The sequence below is a fragment of the Hemibagrus wyckioides genome, unplaced genomic scaffold (assembly GCF_019097595.1).
Source record: "Hemibagrus wyckioides isolate EC202008001 unplaced genomic scaffold, SWU_Hwy_1.0 Contig21, whole genome shotgun sequence".
NCBI classification, from domain to species: Eukaryota; Metazoa; Chordata; class Actinopteri; order Siluriformes; family Bagridae; genus Hemibagrus; species Hemibagrus wyckioides.
In genome coordinates this window covers 114,476-127,361 of record NW_026690782.1, presented here as the reverse complement: position 1 = coordinate 127,361, position 12,886 = coordinate 114,476, and the positions used below count along the sequence as shown (strand labels likewise).

General features: G+C 38.4%; 1 non-coding gene across 1 annotated transcript; it reads right to left on the bottom strand.

Moving 5' to 3' along the window:
• Nucleotides 1-1,157: 1,157 nt before the first annotated feature.
• trnac-gca (transfer RNA cysteine (anticodon GCA)) lies at nt 1,158-1,229 on the bottom strand. The gene has a single exon. It is a non-coding gene; the product is annotated as a tRNA-Cys (tRNA).
• Nucleotides 1,230-12,886: the final 11,657 nt, after the last annotated feature.

Genomic DNA, 12,886 nt, shown 5'->3' with positions numbered 1-12,886 from the left:
TGTTCCACCTGTTTAGTTGGCTTTACTTTCTCATTTATGGTCAGCTTTTTGCTTTGACATGCACGCTCAACGTGTCCCTTTCTTCCACAGTTTCTGCAGTCTTTGTCTTTGAACCAGCATTCTTGTGCCGGATGACCACTCTTTCTGCAGCGGTAACATGTTCTCTTGCCATCCTGTTTTATTTTCTGCTCGCTCTAATGTAAGATAGACAGGTGTTCAAAAGGCTGCGCCAAGCGAACCTGAAGCTGAAACCTGCAAAATGCTGTCTCTTCTGCTGCCAGGTAGTCTACCTTGGCCACATCATCTCAGAGCATGGTATAGCCGCCGACCCAGAGAAGGTGCAGGAAATTCGAGAATGGCCACAGCCTGTGAGTGTTCACGAAGTTCAACAGTTTGTGGGTCTTGCATGCTACTACAGGCGGTTTGTCAAAGATTTTGCTGCAGTTGCAAAGCCCCTTCACAACCTGTTGAGGAAACATGCCCAATTTCACTGGACCCCTGAGAGCCAACAGGCATTTGATGAGTTAAAGAAGCTGCTCACTACCACCCCCATCCTTGGCTACCCTATGGACATTGGTGATCTTGTTCTGGACACAGATGCTAGCAATTTCGGAATCAGACCTGTGCTTTCTCAAGTACAACAAGGGAACTGCGTTCTGCTCAGACAGCCGATCCGGAAATTGCTCCCATCAAGAGGTGGATGGAGGAAGCCAATGAATGACCTTCCTGGGAGAATGTGTCCCCCTATGGCCCAGCAACAAAAGCCTACTGAAGCCAGTGGCAAAGACTGTACCTGAATGAGGGCCCTGAGTTTTATCCCCAGATAATCCTGCCGCGAGTTTTCCAGGAAGATGTAATGCGCCAGATGCACGAGGAGCCAGTGGGTGGACATTTCGGTGTGGAGTGAACATTGTCTTGGTTGTGGACCAGGTATTGTTGGTACCAAATGCGAGATGTTTCACTTTGGTATCGCACACGGGTCTGCCATTATGGGGCACCACTTACACTCCATAGTGACCAAGGCACCAATTTTGAATCAGAGGTCTTCCAGAGCATGTGTGAGTTGCTAGACATTGACAAAACCCACACAACACCTTTCTGACCTCAGTCAGATGGACAGGTCGAGCAATTTAAAGGTACTGCAAAGCAAATCCATCAGGGGGCACCTGGATTTGAACCAGGGACCTCTTGATCTGCAGTCAAATGCTCTACCACTGAGCTATACCCCCACAGGTAAGTACTAGCAACTGACAACAGGTTGCCCTTTCAAAGCATTTTAAACCTGTCATTTTAATATTGGACCAAGGGTGCATAGATTAAAAGTCAATCTGCAGTTTCCTACTGCGATGGGATTATCTACACATGATATCGTTTGTAGGCTTGGTCATTTCCAGACAACTTTTAATGTTGTAAACTGTTAACCAGTTAAGGATACCTGAATCAGCGGATTCAGGCAGCGGTATGCGGATTCGTCCAGGGGGCCATCTGATCCGCAATAAAATTCTCTAACGCACTCTGCTTGGTCCCAATGAAAAGAGTGTCAACTGGTCTAGGTGGTCTACTGGTGTGGGAATTATTTGTTACAATGAAAACAATGTTACAATGAAAACTGGTCCCTGCTGGTAGACGTGGCATAATGATCAGGGTAACATATTACTGTGAAGACAGTCCTTGTTGGTGCAGGGTGTGTGGAATTTGTTCATAGCAGACTCTGGGCACCTTAACACAAATCAGTCGCCCCTTGAAAGCCAAAGCCTATTTGAGCATCTTTGCTATCCAAGAGCATCCCTTCAAGGCCACAATTTACCCATCTTTGTAAATTCACCACATTGTTTAATCCATTCCACAGATAAGTGAGGCTGTCGGAGGACAAAGGTAGGTCTTACCCTGGATTACATTGTTGTCGTTGCTAATACTTTTATTTAGTGAGTCCCTGTGAGTAGAGCTGGTATAATGATCAAGGGAATTTTTTAAATGTGGAGACAGTCCTTGTAGATGGTGGAGGTGTTTGGAATATGTTCTTGGCCATCAATGGGCACCTTAACACAAATTCATTGAGTCTATAGGCGATATGCTTAATCTTTTTGGTTATGCCCATGGACGACTCAACAGTCTAGAGCACAGAGTGCTTAATGCCACTCTACAGAAAATCCTAGCCACGACCTCCGTGCGATGTCATTGGGAGTGGGACCTTATGGTTCCTTATGCTGTAATGGCTTACAGAGTGACCAAACACAGCTCGACTGGGCTTACCCCAAACATGATGCTTTTCAGCCAGGAGATAATGGAGCCCATCGACCTCATCACAGGGAAGCCCCTAAGCAACACAGTGACTGAATCAGTCCCACAATATGTGATTCAGATGAGAGAAAGTTTGGAGTTTGCAAATCAGGTGGCGAGGAATGCACAAGGCCAATCTGTGGAGCGTGCTAAACAGTATGATAAGCGAGTGACCAGAACATGCTACAAGGTCGGTGATGCAGTGTGGTATCTTGTCAAAAGAACCAAGCAAGTGAAAAACAAGATCAGGAAGTTTCTCCCCAACTACGATGGCCCTTACTTTATCTTGGGACATCTTGACAACCTAGTGTACTGAATCCAGAGAAATCCTAGGACCAAAGTAAAGGTCGTTCATCATGACAAGCCCAAACCCTACCATTCTCTGCAACCCTTGGAGAACAGCTGGGTATTTAAAGACTCGGACGGTTGGCAACCTCAGGAAGTTCCTGCCCTAAGCCTGGAAGCTGATGGAACTGGACTTCACCTGAATCTGTCTTGTCTCTTAGCAGAGGAAACTGAAAATTCCAGTGGCACGAACAGCACGCCTCGCATGGATAATCCCGCTGAACAGAGCAGGACACACAGAGAATGTTCAGTCGAGTGGGGGTAGCATGCTGCAACAGGATTCGACAGGGACTGTTAACAACCAAATGGGGGGTAGGTCAATGGTTGGACATTGTGTTGAATGTATTTCTGCCTTTCATTTACACCGTAGATCTATGATAATATCATGGTTAATGTGTGTGTTGATGTGCCGTGTATCCGTCATACTATGTTGCTGGAGTGGTATTAAGGGTTTAATCACCATCCAGAGTGGGGGTAGTGTTGCGGGAGTGGGGTAAAGTAAGAGCTGTTGCTTTAAGACCACTGTCTACGGGGAGGTTGTAGTCCTGAGTGAAATGCATTATGGGTAGAGTAGTGCGGAACAATGTGCTCAGAAGTGTGTGCGTGCTCGCGGTTCATCTAGTTTGGAAAGCAGAGAAATAAAAGCTTATTTGCTATTTATGTTAGAGTTCATGTCAGTTATTCCATCCGGGAGTAAATTTTGAGGGAAGTAAAATGGCATGCATCGGCTAACTTTGTCCGTCTCATCCTTTTTTTCGAACACTGAACTATCGAACTGCTACCCTGCCACTGTGAGTTATTGGAGAGGAGGAAGTAACACAGGGTTCTTGAAAGTGTCCTACTACTGGGGTAAATATTACATTGTATTGTATATTATGTTATATTATATTATATATTTATTGTACATTTATTGTAAAATCAGTGTGACATTAAAGGATAAAGATCGTCCTACCGTGAGGGGCTGAGTGTTGTCAGAAGGAGGTCTTTCTCCCCGCAGGACGCGGTAACCATAGTAACCAGTGATTTCCGGATTGGACCTAAGATTTCCAGCCCAGCTACAGCTTAAAACCCGTCCATTTAAAAATGAAATAAAATACCAGCCCAAAATGCATAGTGTGATAACTAATACATTAACAAACAGAAAACCCAAAACAAATGGGTTACACACACACACACACACTGACAGACCCGCAGCACAGGCGATCTCACCCAGTGTCCAGCTCTTCAAGTCCTGCAGAAATCCGCGGAAGTTTTGATAATTTTATGATCATTCCTAAATATTATACAACATTACATTAGTATTATGGACTGTAAGATACTGAGCCAGGAAGTGTGATGAAGGAACGAGCGAATCCGACCCGAAGACGGTACTGACTGCAGAGCCGTAGCCTATGAGGCTGTCACGTGACGAACAAGTTTCCCAGCACAGACCCAGATAGGATCTTGCGCATGCGCGGTCAATACAAAATGAACGAATCACTCCCGAGTCATATTACGGATTCATTCAAAATGAACGAATCTTTCATGAACGACACATCACTATCAAACACAGTGATTCATAAAAGCATTGTTAAACATATATAAACAAAAAGTGACCATGTGCCTTTATCATGAATTAAAGTTTAAACCTATTTTCCTCTACTAAGAAAAAAAAGGCAGAAATCCCTTAGATTAACCTGAAGAAACCCGAAAACATTTGGTGAATTCCTCCAGAACACATTTAAAACGTCGCCATATAGCGCAAATCAAATCAAAAACTGAAACTAGTATACTATTCCAAGTAAACAAATCCACTAATATGTGTAAAATGGTGTTTGATCCTTTACAATTAGAATTTCAGACTATGATCCTGACAGGTTGGGTCTTGAAGGCTATCTGTATTTTGTTATTTTGACATTTTCATTTCGCACTGTAGTGAATGACTCAAAGTTTCTGATACTCTTTAAAAGGGATTTGTAAATAAGTGAGAAATTAATTTTATGTATTTGAGTTGAGTTGAAAATCAACATTTTAAAAAAATTTTTTGATCCCCTGCTGATTTTGTACATTTGCCCAATGACAAAGAAATGATCAGTCTGTAATTTCAATGTATTTGAACAGTGAAGAGTTACAGACACAATAAACTGGCAGCAGTACACAACTACAGAGTTGTAAAGTTATTTTAAAGAGTAAAAACATATGCCTGAAAGTATGACAACATCCTGAGTTCATTGTTGAGTTTGTAAAGGTTAAGAGTTGATTTACACTCTCATGTTTTTACGTGTTATTTGGTCGTGATGCCAATGCTAATTTCCATTAACTTGTCTATGGCAATTCCCATTATATGTTAGCATCAAGCTAATAGACATCGTGCTAATTATCTTCCACATTTTTAGCGGTGTTGGCAGTTATATTCTCTGTTCTCAATCTTTCATACTTGGATTTATAATAACTCAAATATGCTTTTGAGGTGAACATACAACTGCACAAAGAATTTTTGTCTCTCATTTGAAGAATTGTGTGTGTGTGTGTGTGCGTGTGTGTTTGTGTGTGTGTGTGTGTGTGTGTTTGTGTGTCAGTCCAGTCTCTGGGTATTGAGGAGTCTGTTGGCTTGAGGTAAGAAATTGTTACACAGTCTGGTTGTGAGGACCTTGATGCTTCAGTACCTTTTTCCTGAACATATTTTATAAATTAAATATGTTAAATATCGCCTGGCAGATGTAGATTTGTAAATTTAATGTGGTTAATGTGAAGTTGTGTTAATCGCTCAGTATTCTTTGTTTGCTGTTTCCTCCAGCTGCATGTTTTCACAAATGTTGTTTGTAGCTGAGGTTTACCAACAAGTTGTTAAATTGAGTCTCTTTCATCTTCTGTGGTTTTAGAAATTTTATATGTACCATTTTACTGTTTTTGTACAGCCTTTCACTGACTCTGTGTCACTGTGCTGCAGAGCACAAAGATAGAGTGCAGAGTCTGAGAGCTTTAGACCTCTGATAGTGAGTTCAGTAGAGTCTCTGCTGGTTTTTGTCTCTAATCGATGATCATCAGGAGTGCTCTCATCAGCACTATCTGACCTTGCGCCTTTATACAGTAAATACTGTGGTGCGCTGTTAGGATATTGTTTGTACCAGTAGAGATAAATGTCTTCACTGCTTGTCTCATATGAACATTTCAGAGTAACAGTCTCTGTTTCTTTCCTGACAATGTTGGCATCTTCATCTGTTGGTCCAATTTTATTTGCAAAACTGCCTGGTGTGAAAAGAATATAAAAAAATATGTAAGTGGAATAGTTTTTTTAAACCAAATATTGACTTAAAAAATCAATAAATGACTAGATGAATAATAGAAAACATGGTCATTAATTAATGCACTGAATTAATTAAATATTATTGTAATAATGAGGTCTGTTAATAAATTGATAAAAATGAATTACCTGTAACTAGAGTGAGAATCAGTGGTATGTATCTCACTATGTACAGTAAGTTGTATAGTTGATCCATTTCTGAACACAGCTCTGTGAGGATTCTGTATAATAGTGCTGTATGTGCTGAACTTTACACGTCTCTAGAAGGACACACCCAGGAAGTGATGCTGTTGGAGCATAATTTTACACAGATCATCACTTCACAGTATCAGTGACAGTGAACTGAGTCACTAATACAACACAGAACTATTCCACTGTTGCTGATCAACCCACTGCATCTGACTTCACCTATTAAACACATCTTTTGGAGTTAGAGGTCAGGGCTGTGTCTCAGGAATCTAACAAAAAATGACACAATATCTGACATTTCCAAGTTTTTTCTATTTTATTTGGAGTAGAAATTGGAATAGAAAAGCTATACTTGTATTCAGGCTGTATAGGTAACAAGAGGTTTTGTGTTTTTGTTAGCTGATAATTCTGAACTACTGTATGAGTGCAGCATTTGACTCTGCAAGCTACTGTTATAAACAGACATAGCTAATGTTAGCTTACTAGCTAGCTATCCTCAGTTATATCAGAGAACAAACAACTCCTGTTCAGTCTTCTGCAAGAGTCTCCTCATGATGATGACCAAAAGAGAGCAAAATAAAATAAATACATGGAAGTTTGCTGATCTTATGGCAGACTGTTGTATGTAATGAATTACTGTAAAATATTTACTATGATAATGCATTTAAAAACTAACAACAGTCAATTTAAGCAATTATTTAATGTACATTTGATTTTTTTTAGTATATTAGGACTCCAAAAAGACTATCTATAGTGGAGAGATGTACAATAATATCCTGTTCATGAGTTTATTCTGCGGTGTGAGTTTATTTCACTTGAAAATTGTGAGAGTCAAAAACTAGCAGGGTTCCTGATTTAAAGGAATGTAAATTATTGAGTTTAAGCAGTTTATCTACCTTCAATATAACAAAACTGTGTCAGTGTTTTTGTACAGTAAGATGTAAAAAAGGAACTCAGGTTTAGATTTTGGATGTTGTTTGTACCATTGTAGGCTGTTTACTGCACCACTGAAGTCTTTGTAGCTGCAGGACAGAGTAACATCATCACCTTCATCTACAACTTTATGAGGGAAACGTGGCTTTATTGGATTTGCCATGGAGTCACCTGTCATAGAGAAGAGAACATAATAATTTTTATTTTTCAGTTATATAACTCATATTATACTTTTTCTTAACATCATAAAGGCTAATTAATGTAACACTTCCTTTCTGAGAAGTTCAATGATAACTTACCTAATGAAAGCCACAGACACATGAATATAACAGTGATCATGATGAATGGTGTTAGCAAAATGACAATATTCTGAGGTCTTTCTGTACTTTATTATATTAACATTTCAGAAGTTCATGAAGCTCCACCCCTCAGCATCATATGACAGTGTCACCAGTTTTACTGACAGATTCTTTACTGCATCCTGACATTACATTCAGTCTCACATGTGGAACAAGACATTTATCATTCATCTAATAATTAAGGTTTTACATATTATACCAGGGGTCTCTAACTCCTTATTGGACTCAGTCAAATATCAAGTGGTTTAGACAATCAATAATTCAATTAATCAATTAATTAATTGTTTGTGTATTTATGTGACTAACAACATTACACTTAAATGTGTTCATTTATTGTCTTTTATCTGAAAGCATTCAATGTTAAAATAATTTCATTAGGTAAAAAATAAAAATCCACATCATAGGTACAAAATCTACAATGTTGAGTTTGTTGAACATTTCCTGATAGAGACATGGTTACAGAGTGACAGCAGCACATGTTTATTAGTGGCTGGGTTTATTGTTTTATTCTGCCTCCTTGTGGAACAACAGAAACTGGCGCTGTTTTCTGAATATTTTCATTCAATTACTTTCAATAGATGATTTTAATGTAGAACAAAGTTAATTTCTAAATTTATTCAGTAGGCCAGATTAGACAGGATACCACTGGATAAATGGATAAATGGTAATTGCTAAATTTTGTATAGCTAATATTCATTTATTACATTCTGGCTATTTAAAATCAACTTCAATTACTTTATAAAACCTTATAAAAGTATGCATGTAACATGTACAGTTCTTTTTGTTATTGATCTAGACATCACTCTGCTTCAGTAAAGAAATTAAATTCCCTAATGTCTTGTCTTTTGTTGTGTATGGAACACGGGAGCCTGTGTTAGCTACACACACCATTTTATTCTTTTTTAAAAGTTTTTTTATTTTGTGTATTATATCACTTTATGGATTCATTATCTTTTCTTTCTCTTTTTTGTGTTATTTTGTTTAGCTTTTAAGAGGTTTTGTTTTCCTTTTGCTCTCTGGATCTTCATAAAGGTTCATGAAGCTCCACCCCACAGCATCACATGACAGTGTCAGCAGTGTGGCTTTACATTCAGGAGTGAGGTGGACTGGAAGACTCTAACAACACAAGGTTAAAGGTAGTTACATATGAAAAATACAGCATTAGTACAACTGCACTAGAGATTTAAAAACATAGTTTAGTCTAAAGTGGACAGTTGTTTTATGTGAGCTGGTATATCTGAAATTATCTACTACTGAGATGAACCATGGCAGGGGTTAAGATAATATTTGTGCAGTATGTATGATAGAAGTAGAGGTAGAGTCTATATCACAGAGGGTTTATTGTGAAAAGTATGTGAAAAGAATGTGCAGGTTTATATGCTGCTCTAGTATTCGGCCCATCATAAGATAACTGAGTTCACCATCTTTGTGTTCATCAAGGAGAAAAACCTTAAGACACAAAGAAATGTTCACAGACAAAAAGAGGCTTGAGTCATCAGAAAGAGTATTTAAACTTTGCACTTCATATATTTATAAAGGATTTTTTCTCTGTAACACTGTAATACATTATGTGTTAGTTTTTGCCTCTTCAAGGCAGTGGTGGTGAACTTGCTGTTGTTCACTGCAACAAACTCAAAAGATTCAGTGCTGCCTTCCATGATATAGTGTTGGTATATTGTATATTGTAAAATTCTGCTGTGATGATTGAACCAAGCTTTTACTTTTTATTTCCAGGTTATCAAGGAATATGGAATAGTATCATCAGTGTATAAAGATGTATACCTGACTATCTGAGTAAAGTGTCTGGAAGAGGCTCGGAGGCAACATCCACAAAGTTGTATATATTTTCTGGTAAGGATCCTCAATGGTGGATAGATAGACCCTAATCATCTTTCTAGTGGTTTTCATTATCTTCCATAGAGTCTTCTGCTCTGACACGGAGTGCAGTTTAATATTAAACAGCTGAATAGTTTCACATGATGCTATCAATATTTCCCTGAATGTAATGATGAGGATGGGAGAGAGGGGTCTGCTCTCCTATCTCTACATGAAATTGAGACACTTCTGGGATTTTCTGGCTCAGATAAGATCCTATGTGATGCACCATAAAAACTGTCATCACTGTGATGCCAACAGTCATGTATTTTTTAACCTGTGGATTGTTGTTTTTACATGGCTTTAAGCCTCTTCTTCTTCTTTCTGCATGTAGACTCATCAGAGCATCTAAAGAAATCCCCAAGAAGATTGAATACCAAAATAAGGAAAAGCTACTTTTAAAAGTTATATTAATAATCCCTCTCTAAACCAAATATTATACCATTAATGAATGCAAAATATTTAACTAATTTTTACTTTTCAGGCACTGATGAACTGTCAGACAAAGACATCAGATAGTATTGCTGCCTCACAGTTCCATGGTCCCCAGTTCGAGATTGAGCTCAGGTTTCCCTCATTTCCAGTGTTGCCAAGAAAAGCTATAGATCTCTGAACAGGATAAAGTGGTTAATGAAGCTTAAAAAACAATTAGCTATCTCCTAATAATCCAACATTTGTCAAACTATAATATATTTATGAACCCTTTATAAATTGCAAGAGAGACAGAATTCGCCAAAAATAGCATGTAAATAGCAGCTCAACATCATCAGCAGAACTGCTTTCAATATAACAAAACTGTGTGAAAGTTTTTGTACAGTGCAGCTGGATTTCCTGTCACTGTGGGCGCCAGAGCACAGTAGTATAGAGCAGAGTCTGATACAGCAGCAGAGGAGATGATCAGATCCACTTGTTTAGTTTTATCATCAGCTTTAGCAGACATTCTTGGGTCAGTGTTGGAAATTAAATTTCCTTTTTGGTCAACAATAAGAAGGAACTCTGGTTTAGATTTTGGATATTGTCTGTACCAGTGCAGGTAGTTTCCTGTAGTAATGCTTGATTTGTATTTGCAGGACAGAGTAACATCATCACCTTCATCTACAGCTTTATGAGGGAAATCTGACTCTATTGAATCTGCCATGGAGTCACCTGTCATAGAGAAGAGAACATAATGTTCTTAAACTTTAAATAATCAACAGGAAATACTTAAGTCAGACCCACACTCTGCATTTTCACACTGCATCACCACACAGACTAATATTTAATATAATATAGTTAATATTTCTGTAATAACAAAAAGTCAATGTTAACTCACCTAGTGAAAGCCACAGATACATGAATATAACAGTGAACATGATGACTGGTCTTAGCTCAGTGAAAATAGTGGAGATCTTTCTGTAATCTAATATGTTAACACCATAAAGCTTCAAAATTGCTCCACCCCACAGCATCACATGACAGTGTCACCAATGTTGTTGTCAGATTGTTGATTCTTACTGAAACATCCTGGCTTTACATTCAGCCTCATATGGGAAACCTGTCCAGAGGACATTTAAGTAAACACATACTGAAAGCAGGAAATTAATGTATTTATGTTATTTTACATATGTTAGTGATATCTGTAATTTAGAGAAAGTTTGTGTAAACACCAGCAGGCAGATTAATTAAGTTTCTAGTTTTTAATGTTTCTGACACAGCAGGTGCCAAAGAAATGACATTAGATGATTATTTATTCTTATGACAGTTTAGTGTTAAGTGGACAGTTGTGTTGTTTAATCAGAATGATATCTCTGAAATTAACTTAGGCACTAAGAGTAACCAGGGCAGGGGTTAGGATATTATATCAGCAGTATGTATGATAGAAGAACAAGTATACTCTATGTCACAGAGAATGTGAGCAGGTTGTGTGGTGCTCTGGTTCTAGACCAACATTAAGATAAGTGACTGCGCCATCTTGTGTTCACTGAAGAGAAAAACCTTGACACCAAAAAAAATTGTTTTTTTAACTTACCAAATTTATATATGTGCAGAAATATAACTGAAAAAAATAATTGTTTCTCTTTCTCTCTCTCTCTCTCTCTCTCTCTCTCTCTTTCACACACACACACACACACACACACAGCCATTTGCTCACCCATTCACACCTAGGGGCAATTTAACATTATCAATCAATCTACTTAGACTAGCTTTATTTAGATATTACTTCAAACTTGTTGCAAAATATACAGTAATAATATTAAAAATTAGATGATTGTTCAGTAAGTGGCAATATACAGTATCTCACAAAAGTGAGTACACCCCTCACATTTTTGTAAATATATGGCAACCTGTAGCTCTGGTGAACTCCATGCCCAAGAGGGTTAAGGCAATGCTGGAAAATAATGGTGGCCACACAAAATATTGACACTTTGGGCCCAATTTGGACATTTCCACTTAGGGGTGTATTCACTTTTGTTGCCAACGGTTTAGACATTAATGGATGTGTGTTGAGTTATTTTGAGGGGACAGCAAATTTACACTGTTATACAGGCTGTACACTCACTACTTTACATTGTAGCAGAGTGTCGTTTCTTCAGTGTTGTCACATGAAAAGATATAATAAAATATTTACAAAACCGTGAGGGGTGTACTCACTTTTGTGAGATACTGTATGTCCATGTGTCCATACAGCCCTAAAACATCAGGCATGTGTGGCTTGGGGTGCAGTCAGAATTCTAATTCATCCCAAAAGTGTTGAGTGGGTTTGAGTTCAGGGCTGTGTGCAGGTAACTCATTTTATTCCACACCAAACTTGTAATAAACATCTTCATTGAGCTGGAACATGTTTTTGTAAGAATATAAAAACATCCTACAATTGTGCAGCAGTTTGGAGAATGCCCACATACTGGTGTGATGGTTAGGTGTCCACAAATATAGCCATATTGTACATATTCAGGACTTTGTTAGAATTAGTATTGTTGTAATAATGTTGTAATAACTGGTTGTGCATGTCAATAAAGAAACATATGTAAAAATATGTTAATATAAATACTGAACCCTTCTCAATATCTCAGTACCTCAGGTTATGGACTCTCCTTTCATACATATGCATACTTGTACCCTTTTTTAAAGGGCTACTGCAATATAAGCAGAACATTCATAAAGCTGCAACAAAATGTTCCCAATTATATATTTGCTTGAAATCTAATTTGTGCAAAGCCAATATTAAGTTATAACTTGTACTCAATTCACAGACAGATTAAAGTGCACAGTGGAATTGCACATTTTATTAGGTAGAATGTGTGTGTGTGTGTTCAGTGATTGTTTGCAGTCCGAATGGCCCAGGGGAAGAAGCTGTTTGTAAGTCTGGTGGTGTGAGACTTTGTTGACCTGAAGCGCCCCCCAGATGGCAACAGGTCAAACAAGTGATGAGCAGGATGTGAGGAGTCTCCTGTGATGGCCTTGATTTTGCTGAGGCAGCGGGACCTGGACATGTCATCCAGGGAGGGCAGAGGGCAGCCGATGATTTTTTGAGCTGTTTTTCACCCTCTGCACAGTTTGTCCTCATCTGTGCAGCTTGCGTACCACACACCCAGACAGTATGTCAGTGTGCTCTCCACAGAGGTCTATAAAGTTTAAGCCCTCA